Raw genomic sequence first — 15506 nt, 5'->3', positions numbered from 1 at the left:
GCTGACTATAAGATGCAGTATTTGGAGTAATTTTTTTTTTTTAGATGATACATACAAGAGTGAGTAGGACTGCCACAGGCCTTAAGACATCCAGGTAGAGACAGGAAAATTTTCTGGATAACGGACAATACCAAGGGGATCATCTCTAAGGCTACGCTGATGAGGTAAAAGGATACACAGTACCAAGTATTAAAGCGTGACAACTGTTTTCTGACAACTCAAAACCCTGACAACAGGACAGATCATCTCTATTATAAGACAAAGAAAGTTATATGCGTGTGGGCTTCATGCCCTTTTCTGCAGTCCTGCTGCTCTTTTAGTTGCTCTCCGTCTCTGGGGTGATCTTGCCACACAATGATGACCCCCACATCTCCATCCTGTCGTTACAACCTCTCTTCGCCTCATCCCCTCTGGATGGCTCTACAGGCATGGCAGTCCAGAAATCTCATCCTGGTCGTGGCCTGCCTCTGCTCATACTGTCTTCGAACTTGCCCAAGACTGAATCCCAAAAGTTATTTGGGAATCCGCATTTGCTCAACAGGCACACCCAAGGCCTCTCTGCTCCATCACGGACACCCAGTGCAGGCTTTTTCACCTCTTCCTGGAAACGCCTCCACTGCTATTCTTTCTGGTTGATCTTAGCTTCTTCTGTCTCTCCCCTCCATTCAGTCCTACCATGGGCACCCCCAAGCACACATCTAATGTCACCATCTTCCCTGAAAAGCTCAAAATAGGTTCCCTACACTATAGGATAATCTAGGAATCATAGCCAAATGCTTTATGGTCTGATCCCAATTTTCTTTTCCAACCTGTCTCTATCTCTTGCCTTCCTTCTTAGGCACTCTACGCTCCAACCAATTTCTACCTTCCTAACACGCTGTTAATTTTCTCACCTCCATGCAAACATGTGAAACTTTGCCAGTGCTCAGAATGCTCTCACCTTACATTTGTCCACCTGGACAAATTCATGATTTAAGACCCACTTTAAGTGTCACCATCTCTGTGGATGTACCAGGAAGCTTTCCTAGACAGGAATGCACAGATATCTCTGCCCTGCGTCTCCTGGGCACCAAGTGCTAAGGACAGGTCACGACCATGAACTATGACTAAGGACATACTGTGGATCTGCTCCATCAGATCGTGTGTCCCACTGTAAGGCAGGACCTGCTTCCCATTCACCTTCGTGCCCAAGTCCTCTTCGGAGTGCCCAGATCTGTAAATGTATATTAAAGATAAATTTTATCACAAATAGCTATTATTTTCCATTGCTCCTCTTCCAATAACTCCTTTGTCTTAGTGACTTATAAACGTCTTCCTACATTTGAAAGCCAAAGTTTGCCCAGATTTAGATGAGCTTCTCTATTCCTCTCACATATTAGTTTTATTTCTTGATTTGATGGAGCATTTTACGCACCAAAGAAAATGGGGGCATAGTAAGTGGCAGGCTCCCAAGGGTGAGATTACCCTTACAAGCTGCCATCCACACAGAAGGAATTGCGATGAACTGATGCTATAAACCTAACACGAAAACCTTCCTATTACATGTGATTTTTACAAGTCATTCTAGTAAAAACTTTGAGGAATTCTTATCATAAAATACGGTGTCATTATCCCTAAAGGTCACAATTTAATATTTTCCAACATTCAAGAAAAACAAGAATCTGACTAGAAATTTCCCCATTTCTTCACATTTCTTGACAATTTCCCCTATCCGCAGCCCTGACAACACAAGAGCAAGTTGTAGGCTATTGGGTTGTTCCTGAAAGCTGGTTATCTGGCCCAGCCCAGAGCCTTGCCTACAGAACCACGCCTCACTCAGAAACATGTACTAGAGGCTCAATGGCCTCTAATAACATTTATTACCTCCACAGTAAGGTACAGTTCTCAATTTTACCTTCATTTTCCCTTACTTAGTTTATATTTATAAATTCTGTAGTTCAAGTAGGTCATCACCATACTTCAGTTTACACTTCCTTTGGATTCCTAATAGTGTCTACTTGACGGTGTGCTTTAAAACATAAGTTTAGGAGGAAAAAAGATAGTAAGTTTTGGTCATTCTGGTTAACTATATTTTGTTGTACACTTGCATGTTGCACTTGCTAATGGAATATGTAGTAATGTTCTTACAACAAAAAGAAAAGATAACCATGTGAAGTGATGGATGTATTCACTAATGCTGTCTTGGTGATCATTTCACAATGTATACATATATGAAATCACCAGGTTGTATGCTTAAACTCCCACAATTTTATATGCCAATTATATTACAATAAAACCAGAAAAATGAAGAAAAAATTAAAAAATAGTAAGTTTTGGGAGTTTTGCTTTTTTAATTTTTTTTAAAGATTTTATTTATTTATTCATGAGAGACACACAGAGAGAGGGACAGAGACAGGCGGAGGGAGAAGCAGGCTCCATGCCGGGAGCCCGACGCGGGACTCGATCCCTGGACCGCAGGAGGCATGACCTGAACCAAAGGCAGACGCTCGACCGCTGAGCCACCCGGGCGTCCCTCAAGGAGATATCTGGATGCCCATGTTCACAGCAGCATTAGTCACAATAGCTGAAAGGCAGAAGCAAGCCAAGGGTTCAACAATGGACGAATGGCTAAACAAACAAATGGTATACCCACGCAGCGTAATATGACCAGCCTCAGAAGAGGAAGAAAGCTCTGACGCTTGCTAAAATATGGATGAACCATGAGAGCAGCAGGCTAAGTGCAAGCAGCCAGTCACAAAAATACAAATACTGTGTGAGGAATCTAGAGCAGACAAGTTCATAGAGACAGGGGAATGGTGGTTGCCAGGGGCAGGAAGCAGGAGGAATGGGGAGTTAGTGTTTAAATGGGTGCAGAGTTGTACGTTTTTCTTTTTTTTTTTTTTTTTTTTTTTGAGTTGTACGTTTTTCAAGATGAAAATAGTTGTAGGGATGTATGGGGATGATGGTTGCAGAACAATGAGAATGTACTCAATGCCCCGGAACTGTACACTTAAAATGGCTTAAACACACTGTTTTCTATAGCAGCCGTACAATTTTTCATTCCCACCAGGGTTCCAAATTCTCCGTGTTACATATATTTTACCACAATTTAAAAAAAAGAAAAAGAAAAAAAAAGGAGGAGCAGAAGATTTGGGAACCAATTAAAGATCAAAAACATAGGTAACGCACCTAAACATCACAATCCTAAATGTCAACCATTTCTTTCAATAATGACTCAACACCACCAGTATAGGTCACAAAACACTCGAAAACACTTCTCGAACCCACCTGGACCTGTGGAACTCCTCCTCCTCAAGCGATCCAAGAATCTCAGGGCATTTTCTTGTTTTTATGCTCCACACACGGCAGTCGCACAGGGAACGCCGCAGGAGGGGAAGTCCCTGCGTGGAGCTGCCCAGGGATGGCTCGGCCCGCGCGTGGAGGCGAAGGCAGCGCGGCCCAGGAAAGCACCAGAACAGGGCGGGCCTGCGGAGCAGGCAGCACGTCGGGGACTCGAGGACGCTGCCCGACTGAGGCCGGAGCCGCGTCCCCCGTGGCTGGGACCCGCAGCACGACCCGTCCCCGTGAGGGGCCACACGGCCCGGGCAGGGTGCCGTTCTGTCGTCCCCGGTGCCACACGGGCCCGGGAAGCCTCTGTCCGCGTGTCCGTGGCCTCATCTCCCAGACACGACGGCCCCATGGGCAGCCCGAAGCCACGGGCCCCCTGCCTCGTGCCCGCCGTCTCCTCACCTGGGGGCAGGCCGCGCAGGACCGTGGCGAGCAGACACCCCAGCAGGGGGGGAACCACCCCACGCAGGCCGACCCATGCAGGCACTAGGCGCTCCCCGGGCAGCGGCCTTGCAGAGGGGACCGAGCAGCGCCCGCAGCCTCTGGCAGGAATCACTCGGACACACACAAAATCCTGCTTTTTTCAAGAATGACGCTCACACAGAAAACCACAATGGAAACCTCCAGAAGCCCCCTTGGGGCCGCGAGTTAGACGACTGATGGCTGGACCCCTCTGCCTGCTCTGTCCCCCAGACTCCCGCTAGCGTCTTTCTCTGCCCACACTCATTCCATTTCCAAAGGGATTTTTCCAAGTTAAATGAACCCCACGTCTCGTGCTCTACTGCGAATGCTCTTACCCTTTCTGGAGGTCAGAATCCTACGGAGAACCCACCAGAGCCCTCTGGCCTTCTCTGCAGGAAGAGGCACCATTTCAAGGAAGTCACATACGTCCCGGGTCCCCTGGAGGTTAAGAACCTCTGTCCCAGTGGCTGCTTCTTTCCACCTCCTTTCTATGCTGAATTTGAGGGACACTTGGCCACCCACCCCCATTGTAGAAAATCGTGTAACCGGCACATTTCAAGAATCCGTAGAGACTCCTGCTGATGGGGCGCCCCCCCCCAGACACCGCTGCTAAGGCCCCTAAGGGGAGGGCATCTCATGGAAGCTCCAGAGGATCGGCCCATCGGGCCAACGCAGGCCTGAAGGACGACGGCCTCTGGATTGTGACACCTGTTCCCGTGACCGTCCTTACACCTATGCCGACGTGACTCTGGGGGGGCTGCTGGGACTCAGTCTGTCACAACAAGCATCAGCGGCCACCGCAAGGCCTCCCGAGAACCTGAGCTGGGTAAGCACATCCCACGCTTGAGTGCCATCCGTCGGGCCTGCCCCTCGCCCCGCTGGCTGCAGAGGCCACGTCGCCCCCATGCACCGAGCCCGTGAAGCCCAACTTCTGAGCTGCGGCTGCGACTCCCCTAAAAAGCAATGCTATAGAACTGAACACCAATAAAAAATAAATTATTAAAAAAAAAAGAAAAGGAAAGGAAAAAAAAAGAAAAGAAAAAAAAAAGCAATGCTATTCCTAACCTCCCTTGCCACGGAAAAGTGTGCACGCCACCACGCAATCCAGAATCTCTGAAAGGTTTTTTTGATGCTCTTCCCCACACCCCCCTACTCTTTCCTCCCCCACAAAATTTCTAGGTGGAAAATTTGCTAGCTTTTTAGCAATTTGACACTACGGTGCTGGGCACAGGCCGATGAAGCCACTGGCATGTTTGATTTCGAAGCCAAAATGAAAAGGTATTTTTCTGACGCAGCTCTGAATGAGTCTCCTTTAAGAAAATAGCACAGTCTCATAATAGCACAGAACCCAACAAATTGGCAAAAGACAATTCCCAAGTTCCCAGGCCACAGACAGAAAGGAGAGAGACAGCAAGCTTCTCCTCCCTCTCGAGGCAGTGGGCCAGCCGCCGGCCTGTGTCTTGACATCGCTGGTTGACCCGAGCTCAAACGTGGCACAAAGCATCCCTCCTGCCTTGCAGCATTTCGATCTTTCTTGTGCCATTTTTAACCTTAAAGGAGGAAGCAGAGCAGCGAGGTGGACTTCAAATCTGAGTCCCCTGACTCTGTGTATACATGAGGGAGGAATGGGGGGGCAGAGAAGAGAGGCAAAGGGGGAGCAAGGGGGCCTCCATGAGGCCTTGAGAACCCAAAACCCTTTCAGAAGCCAAGGGGCAACTCGGAACCAGGCAGCCTGGGACCTGTCCCAGGATTCCCCCCAAGGGGAATTCGGGGTCACTTCTCCAATGGACAAACACGAAGGCCAGAGAGGCACCAACCCACCACCGTCCGGCTTCTCGCACCGACAAGACATTTCAGTGCCACCTCGGTACCATCCCGACCTAATCCTAAAGCAGAGCTCGCCCCTCCTTCACGTGAGGGAGCCCGCGGCACGGACACGCTCATTGACACCGCAGCTCCTGACGCTCACGTTTGGTCACATTCTCACAGTTTCATCTGTTTTACTGTCCGTGCCCAGGAAACATCTGGAGAAGGAAGCCTTGCTTTATTTGCCCGTGCACAAAAAGTGTGGCTTCTCCCAGCACCGCTGGTCCTCTCTGAGTTTCCTTAAAAGTTTAAATTTAGCACAAAGCCAGGAAGTTCAGCTCAGGGATGTACGGCTGGTGTCTAAAGTCATTATTGTTGAAAGCGGGAGCATCCACCCTCTGGACCGCGGGCCTCGACTTTCACTGCTGCCTGCTTCTCACCATCGACCGCAGATCCCTCAAGGACCCTAAAGGACCCAAGAGAGGAGGAGTCTCCCCATGTAAACCTGTCTCGTCTGTGCTGAGAGCCAACCATGTGTAGGTCTGAGGTTTCCTTCTCTCATGACAAGGACAGAAAATGGCCCAAAGAGCTGGAACTAATGATTTCTTCACCTACAACCTGGAGGCGTCGTTGCACCAAACCTGGCCGAAGCTGTAAGACGCATCGTGGAATTCCTTAGCAAACCTCCGTCGCCCCCAAGGAGAACAGAGAAACCCATGCCTCTGCCGCCCCCCTTCCTCCGATCCTGCCGGCATGCGGTCCTTGGACTGGACTCAGCGTCCAGACGGCGCAAAACTGGCATTTTACCGAGCTCCTCCGGTGTGTGGATGCTGAATTAGGCATCTTCGCAATAATTCCACAAGATAAACATTATTCCATTTAAAAATGAAAAGAGCTGAGACTCAGGCCGGCTTAGGACTTGCCAGAGTAAAAAAGTGAAGGAAAAGGGCAAGGACAGAACTTGAGCCAAAGGCCATGTTTCCAGCTACACCTTACAAATGTGATACAGCCAAGAGGTGTCTGTCTTCAGATTTATTGAGGTGGCAGCAATATTAAAATACATTTAATAAAAACCTAAACACGAAGACCCAACCCCATTTTATTTTTTTTTATTTTTTATTTTTTTTATTTTTTTATTATTTTTTCCCAACCCCATTTTAAAACTAAGTCAAAAAAAAAAATCCGCTATATGGTAAGACAGGCACATTCTGCAGTTCACGCAGAAATGCATCCCCCCCCCCCCCCACGCCCGGCTTTCCCGGCCAAGTGTCTGCGGCAGAGTGGCCGTGCCACCTGTCCCTCCTCTTAGGAATGTCTCGCCGTCCAGCTGCGAGCTCTGAGAGACAGAATTTTACAAGTTAACAGAGCAAATATAAATTCCAGGACAGTCAGCTGGAAGGACCTATTTTAGAGGGTGTGAACATTCTTGCAACACCGCAGAATCCAAGTGCGGTGCCTGAAAATGCCCCCGGATGCACGGAGCAGCACGCAGGTCTGCAGACGGGGAGCTGCTCCCGCACCATTCGAACATTCATAAGAAGCAACGCAGCCTTGCATTATAATTTAAAATGCACACCCGGTAATGTAGTTAAGAATAAGATTTCCATTACCAATTCTGAAAGTTGCTTAAAATAACTGACAGAATGAGGTAACCCCATATGGGGGGGGATCGGGTTCTTATGTAATTTGCAAGTATATTTCTACTTTTGTCAAAAATTTCGTACACCAAGCTGCACAGTCCCTAGGAGCATAGTCCAGTGGTATATTGGGTTGCGCGGAAAAATTCTATTTGAAGGCGGCTTTAGTTTTTAGCGGGTAAAGCAAAGGAGGACGGTCTCTGAGACAATGAAAGAGCAACTAACCTGGGCCCACACGAGCTCAGGCCCTGGGAGCGATGAGCCGTTGCCTCCCACCTTAAGCTGGTGGTGGGCACGCCACGTCACGGAAGCACAGGTCACCAACACGCACCACGTCAGGGGCGCCTGGTGGCTCAGTTAAGAGTCGGACACTTCGGCGCAGGTCATGATCCCGGTGTGTGAGATCAAGTCATGCGATGGCAGGCTCCACAGTCAGTAGGGAGTCTGCTTGAGATTCTCGGCCCCTACTCTCCAAGTATGCTCAGTTTCTCTCTCTAATAGTAAGTAGATCTTAAAAAAAAAAAAATAGATCTTAAAAAAAAACAACAACAACAAACAAAAAACTCACCAAGTAAGGAAAGGTAAGGGATTCTCAAAAACACCGCCCTATTGGGCAATAAAGAATCATACGAATGAGAAATATGTCATCAGTCATGGAGCATCTCTAAGGTGTACAGTCCGGGTGCTCCCCAGTGAAAGCTCATCACCTACCCCAGGACAGCCCATTAAATGGGCTTCAAATATCTGACAGTAAAATACCTGGAAGCAAAATATATTTCAGGTATCTGGTGGTAAATTCCACTCAGGAAAGAAATACGTATGAACTGCATTCACTCGACCACAGAGGGGAACTGCCCCCAACCTGGATTCAGAGTGTGTGTAGATGGCTATACATGGCACACTGCATAACACCGACAATTTGAGGAAGGTTCCAGACTGTGAAAAGTCCATTTAAATTCAAGGGTCTGTATAAGCCACATGTGTTACCAATACAGAGACAGAAACACCTGCCCGCCTGATGTCACAGCAGATAAGAAACAGGAATTAGTATTTAGTTAGTGTATGCTATGTGCCAGATACCATATTACTACATATGACGGCTCACTTATTTCTCACGGCAATCCCATCATTATCTGCATTTTAGGAAGCAGGAAACCAAACAAAACACAGAATTTAGAATGAGAATTAAAGAATCCCATTTTCCACTGATCTCACAATGTCTTTAAGTATCTGCACATTAAATACTCAGGCTCAACAACGAAGACAAGTTGAATAGTAAGATTTTCTTTTAGTAAGTCTAGAAATACGTATTCTATGTACATTCACAGCTCAAGGTAAATCACAAAAAGAAAAGAAAGGCCACATTTAGTGTGATGTCATGCAACTTTCTTCCCATCAGAAAAAGCCACATGAGTAAGATCGTTTTTGTGCCTAGAAATTGCACGACTTTCTCAGAGGCCAGCAACTCACGACGTCGGTGCTGCGATGAGCTCTGCCTCCTCACAGACTTTATCAAAGAGAAGAGTCTTAAGTTCTACTCACCTTTTAAGCTGTAGGAAGGCTGACGTGAGCTCTTGAAAATGGTCCGATCAGGAGACCGCCGTGCGGTGTTACAAGTATCTGTGCTAAAAGGAAAAACATAAAGAATTTCAGCGAACCGTCTCTTGGTTTCTCCTAATGCACCGTCTCTTTCCCACGTTCTCAAAAATAGTTGAGAACTATCACGATAATGGTCACAAATACCAAAACGAATAAAATGAGAGCATAAATGTCGAGTAAGAAAGGAAGGGAAAGGGAGACAGAACACGAGAGACTCCTAACTCTGAGAAACGAGCTAGGGGTGGGGGAAGGGGAGGTGGGCGGGGGGTGGGGGTGACTGGGTGACGGGCACTGAGGGGGGCACTTGATGGGATGAGCACTGGGTGTTATTCTGTATGTTGGCAAATTGAACACCAATAAAAAAATAAATTTATTAAAAAATATAGAAGTTTAAAAAAAGTTAAAAAAAATTTAAAAAGGATAAAAGAAAGAAAGAAAAGAAAAGAAAAGAAAAGAAAAGAAAAGAAAAGAAAAGGAGACTTGGAGCAAAAGAATCTGAGCCAAGGGACTTGATGGAGCGAAACAAAATCCCCCATCGGTTCTCTAGTAGCCAGAAGGGGCGCCCTGCTCTTATCATCCAAAAAGACATGCAGACCTTTTCTCCAACGAGGGCCCACAAACAGATAATGAATACTGTCCTTACTGGATTTGGTTTATTATTATTATTATTATTATTATTATTTAATCGTAACAATCCAAATCACCTTGTGAACACACAGATGCACACAATCCTTAACTGCAAAGAGAGGCAGGCCCAGCGGCACCTTTTCTTCCACGAAATACATCTGATTCTGCGAAAGCAACACCGACCCTTGGGGGAACACCCCTGCTTCTGACCGCAGGGCGGTCTTTGCACCTGCCCTTCACCTTGTTGCTAGAACATCCTCCAGCCTGGTGTCCCAGACTTTGTCCAGGTCCAGGCCATGCGATCTGTCGTGATCACCCTCACCCCACCCTGGTAGGTGTGCTGAGTGCGTATCACACCATCCCAGGGCGTGTCAGGCGACCGCCTTGTGCCTCACAAGGCAGATCCAGGTAAACTCAGGGAGCTCTGCCTCTCAGCCCCGCACCTGCCAACGTGCAGGACTACACTCCCATCCAAGGTGGAGTAAGCCACCATCTGTCTAGCTTGCGTGCTGCAGTGCACTCTCCAGGAGACCTGTCCCTTAAAGTGTGTTCCTGCCATAGGTCACTCCTCGGCGACCAGCCAAAGCTAAGACATCCGGATAAAAAAGGGCTGCGTCTAGCCAGAGGCTCCTGTGGGATTCCTGTCGACACCCGGGCCGCACACCTTGCTGCCTGCATGTGACTCCTGAATATCCATACTGTGAGTCCAGACACATTGCTTTCTCCTGTTTTCTACCTACTAAGAGGGGAAAACAATCCACTCCTGGTTTCCCAAACGGTATCAAGGACTCTCATCAGTCTTCCTAGGGTTCAAGTGTTCAGCCTCACTGGGGACAAAGGTCAGTGGAGGAACCAGAGACGTACTGCGGTGGGCAAATTCCTCTCGAGCGCAGGGAGAGCCTGTGACTTGCTCCAGCAACAGAGCTCGGCAGACGTAACGAGGGGCCACCCCTCGAGCAGGCCGTGCTGCAGGGCTCCACTCAGCGGGCCAGGGAGCGACAGACTGCTGGACGGTGACACAGCCATGACGAGGCCACGTGGCGGGGACTGCAGGGGCCTCCAGGAGCCTCCAGGTCCTACGTCAACAAGGCAACGAGCCCTACCAACCACCTAAGTGACATCAGAAGCGACTCGGGAGGTATAAAATAAACACGTACATGCTCTACGCCTACATGACTGGTTCAGCAGAACGGCCTTCCTACCTGCCTCATCCATCCAGAAGTGGAAACAACGCTTCTCCCACATGACTACTGACTCCTTGAGGCAAGCACCACATCACCATCACGTGCATCCCCTTAGACTGCAGAGGATGAGGCACGGGGAGGCCCTTAACATTTTTTTAAAAATAAGCCAAATTAAAAGTTATTATTTGTCAATCTCTAGTTTACTGCACAAAGGCCAAGCAATGGAGGGGCGTCTGGGTGGCTCAGTCTGCCTGTGGCTCAGGTCGTGGTCCCAGGGCCCTCGGACTGAGCCCTGCATCGGCGGGCTTCTAACCGGCTTCTCCCTCTGCTCATGCACTCGCACTCTCTCTCTCGCTTGCTCTCTTACAGATACCCTGTCTCAAATAAATAATTCCTTAAAAAATTAAAATTTGCTCATTTTTTCTCCTTTCCCCTTTTTTCCCTTTCACTATTTTTCATATTCCCAAATGAGTGGGAAATATCAGAAAGGGAGACAGAACATGAGAGACTCCTAACTCTGGGAAACAAACTAGGGGTGATGGAAGGGGAGGAGGGCAGGGGCTGGGGGTGACTGGGTGACGGGCACTGAGGGGGGCACTTGACGGGATGAGCACTGGGTGTTATTCTGTATGTTGGCAAATTGAACAGCAATAAGAAATAAATTTATAAAAAAATAAAATAAAAGTAGAATTGTATATGTGGGGTGCAGTTTAAAAAAATTAAAATTTTAAAATTTTAAAATTTTAAAAAATTAAAACGTTTTTTTAAAAAGGCCAAAGCAATGGAATGTATGCAAACCTTCAAAACAGAGCCCAGAAGCTCTAAATTAATTTTAAATAGGTAGGAGACGCTTAGCCTCATGCTCTACCCCCAGATGATGAACCCACAAGTTCTCCAGAACTGGTTATATCTCATTGTACCTGTGTAAGAATTTGTTTTTTGTTTTGTTTTTTAAAATATTTTATTTATTTATTCATGAGAGACACACAGAGGGAGGCAGAGACCCAGGCAGAGGGAGAAGCAGGCTCCATGCAGGGAGCCCGATGCGGGACTCGATCCTGGGACTCCACGATCACGCCCTGGGCCCAAGGCAGGTGCTAAACCACTGAGCCACCCAGGGATTCCCCAAAGTAAGAATTTGTTACTTGTTCTTAATTTTCCATTCATACCAATAACACATTCCGAACCAACATGGGAAAACATGTATAGGTCAGATACCCAGCTCTGATCCCAAAACCAAATGCTAATGCAACTTCCGGACAACCTATATGAAAAGTGCTTTACGATTTTTTATTTTTATACCAATGATCTTTAATTCAAGCAAGATCCTTACTTAATGCCTGTTTAAAATAGAAGTTCGAGGGGCAGCCCGGGTGGCCCAGCGGTTAGCTCCACCTTCAGCCTGGGGCGTGATCCTGGGGTCCCGGGATCGAATCCCACATCGGGCTCCCTGCATGGAGCCTGCTTCTCCCTCTGCCTGTGTCTCTGCCTCTCCCTCTGTTTCTCGTGATTAAATAAATACAATCTTTAAAAAAAAAAAGAAGTTCCATATGTAAATACATTCAGTTTCTGCTATCCTTAAAAGATACATTGTTTTCTATTATGAAGAAGATTGTGACTAAAGCTCTATTTTAGATTTCCACGTGAATGGTTTAATAAAAGACACTTTAAAACATTCAAATCAATTAAATGACCTAAAAGACTACGAAATAAGAACCCCCTTGACTACAGAAGCCTACGCTCTTCTGGAATCTGTAGGCAGGGCTGTATTATTCATTCCCACTCCCCACAAATCACTCCCCAAACCTTCACATTATCTCCCAGGTTTATCCCCTGGTGCTGAGCCTCTCAGGCAGCACAGTTTCCACACTCAAGCCAAAAAAAAAAAAAAAAAAAAAAAAACGAAACAAAACCCTAAAAGCAGCAGTTCCATGACCTAGGAGGCAGAGAATTTCGATAAATCCACCTCTTCTTCTCAGCATAATGTTAAGTGTCTTGGGCCCAACTCTATGCGTGGAAAGCAGTGGCCCACCCCAGGGGCCGCAGGCGCACGGACCCAGTCCCCCCCCCCCCCACACAGGTCTAGTAAGTGCATGCCTTTCCCTAAGTCCACAGAACTCAGCCCAAGGCAAGCCCCACTCTTCACAGCACCTGGGCATCCACGCTGCGCCCTCACAAAGGAGGCCACAGCCTCGGGGGACCGCCCCCCGCCACAGGAAAGGCCCTAAAGAGAAACAGGGAGCCCCAGCCATCGGGAGATGCCAGCCGAGCTCCTCCTGCCCACACCCGCCCCGCAGCTCGGAGCACCCGAAGAGCCCATGGGCCGCTTTCCAAAGTGATGCAGCACGTCCTTGGGGGACGAGGGCCTCATAACCCGGGGCCGTCTCCTTTTGTTCTTCTTTTTCCTAATTTAAATTTTACTTGGTTAACACACGCAACAATATCGGTTTCTGCAGAACTCGGTGATTCATCACTTACAGACCAAGTGCTCATCACAAAGGTGCCTCCCTAATGCCCGTTACCCACCTGGCCACCCCACCAGCCTCCCTCCATCAGCCCTCAGGCTGGTCTTTGTCGTTGTCTCCTACGCCCCATCATATGGTTCACCTGTTTGGTTTCTTGAATTCCACGTGCATATGCCAATATTTGCCTATTTCTGACTTATTTCACTTAGCATAGTGACCCCAGCCCCGTCCTCTGACTTATTTCACTTAGCATAGTGACCCCAGCCCCGTCCATGTTGCTGCCGGTAGCAGGGTTCCCCTCTCTGGAGGCCCTACTGGTATTCCACTGCCTCCCCCCCATCGTCTCGATCCGTCCATCGGTTGGTGAGCACTCGGGCCTGCTCCATGGTTTGCCTGTTGCACACGACGTCAGGGCGCAAATATCCCTCCAACCTACGCTCCTGCCCTTTGGGTAAATACCCAGTGGAGCCCCTGCAGGGCCGTCGGGTGGCTCTGGCTCTAACTTCCTGAGGAACCTGCCCCTGCTGTCCAGCAGCCGCACCAGCCCAGACCGGGTTCTGGACGCCACGTGCCCGCCGCGCTCCCAGCAGCGCTCACAGCACCTGGGCCCGTGGCCCCAGTGTGGGAAGCCGGAGCTGCCCGCAGGCAGAGCGCAGGTGCCCTGGGAGGTGACAGAAGCCAGGAGATCACTGCCCCTGCCCGAGGCCGGAATGGTGAGCGGCGGGACCGGAGAACGAGGGGGGACGCTCGCGCGTTCCCGGCCTTCACTGCCAGCTCAGTTTGTCTTTAAGGTGCAGGAAGATGTTTCCTCCAGACAGAGGTCAAGAGAGAGATCCGACTGCACACCTCTTCCTTCCCCGACGAGGCTCTGCGCCCCCGGAGCCTGGCCAGAGGGGAGCAGCGCAGCGGGGACGCGGACAGGGCCTGGCACCAGGACCCGGGCAGCAGCCGGGACGGTCACGGCACTTGGCGGGGCCCCCGGCAGGCACACAGCCGGGCCAGTGCAACACACAGGGCTCCCCGGCTGGGAGCCCCCGGTCTGCTGCCCCCAACCCCACTGACCTCAACTCGCTGACCTCGACCCACTGTCCCCTGACCTGCTGGCCCCCGATCCGCTGGCCCCCAAGCCCACTGGCCCCCGAGCCCACTGACCCCCGGCCCGCTGTCCCCTGACCTGCTGACCCCCCGACCCGCTGGCCCCCAAGCCCGCTGACCCCCGGCCCGCTGCCCCCTGAGCCCACTGGCCCCGTCCTGCTGCCCCTGGGCCGCTGACCCCCCAACCCACTGTCCCCCAACCTGCTGACCCCCCAACCCGCTGTCCCCCAAGCCCACTGCCCCCAATCCACTGACCCCCCGACCCGCAGTCCCCTGACCCCATCCCCTGACCTGCTGACCCCCCGACCCGCTGGTCCCATCCTGCTGCCCCCGACCCGCTGACCCCAGGCTGCTGCCCCCCCCGGCCCGCTGACCTCGTCCCACTGACCCCCAGCCCGCTCCCCAGCCGGCCCCTAACACGGCTTCCCTTCCCAAAATACAACCAAGAGCTCTTCATAGCACATGTCAGATAATTAAATTCACAAAATTAAAAAAAATAAAAGAAGCAAAGCTAAGATTTGAACTCTATTCCATCCTACCAGCAGACCCACAGAGCCATCAAAACAAAAGGTTATAATAAGAAATAAGCCAAAGCTGAGTTATCAAAAAAATGAATAGGTTTGTTCTTGGGAATTCCTTTCAAAACTAAGGTGTATTTTTGTTGTAATATTATCTTTAAACCCCATTTCTGTTTGGAAACAGCCACCAGTGATCCCCAGCGAGCACACTCCCTTCAGACCCTTTGGGTCACCCCCAAGGTCACCAATGCTCCACAGGCAGGAACACACGAGACTATGGTGGAGCCAGGCTGGCACCTGGGGGTCCCGCGCCCGGGGCTGGCCCAGCGGGAGGCACAGCCGGGACTCAGCCGCCACCAGACGCAGCCAGGCCAGTGAGGCAGCAGTGCTTCGGAGACCCATAATGTCCCAAATATTCCACCACAGAGTATCAGAAAATAAAAAGGATCTAGGGCAGCCCTGGTGGCCCAGCGGTTTAGCGCCGCCTTCAGCCCAGGGCGTGATCCTGGAGTCCCAGGATCGAGTCCCACGTCAGGCTCCCTGCACAGAGCCTGCTTCTCCCCCTGCCTGTGTCTCTGCCTCTCTCTCTCTCCCTCTCTCTGTCTCTCATTAATAAAAATAAAATATTTTTTAAAAAACCAATGGCTTTAATTTAAAAAAAAAAGTGGTAAGAGCCAGGTACATAGGAAGAGGGGTGTAGACGGGGGACAGCCGGTCGAGCAGAGGAAGGCAGCACTGGAGCCAAGGCTGCAGGGAGCAGGCACCCGGGCACCTGGATGTTTGAGC

General features: G+C 49.7%; 1 protein-coding gene across 19 annotated transcripts in view; it reads right to left on the bottom strand.

Moving 5' to 3' along the window:
* Nucleotides 1–15506, bottom strand: part of LDLRAD4 (low density lipoprotein receptor class A domain containing 4) — a 386138-nt gene that overhangs the window by 330277 nt on the left and 40355 nt on the right. For all 19 annotated transcript variants that reach the window (XM_072757836.1, XM_025997595.2, XM_072757844.1 and 16 more), the window contains exon 2: nucleotides 8775–8857. The gene's annotated coding sequence lies outside the window, so the exon portion shown is untranslated. The remainder of the gene's footprint in view (nucleotides 1–8774; nucleotides 8858–15506) is intronic.

Source organism: Vulpes vulpes, chromosome 5 (assembly GCF_048418805.1).
Source record: "Vulpes vulpes isolate BD-2025 chromosome 5, VulVul3, whole genome shotgun sequence".
Classification (NCBI taxonomy): Eukaryota; Metazoa; Chordata; class Mammalia; order Carnivora; family Canidae; genus Vulpes; species Vulpes vulpes.
The sequence above is the reverse complement of the archived record's forward strand: the minus strand, read 5'-3'. Positions and strand labels throughout refer to the sequence as shown.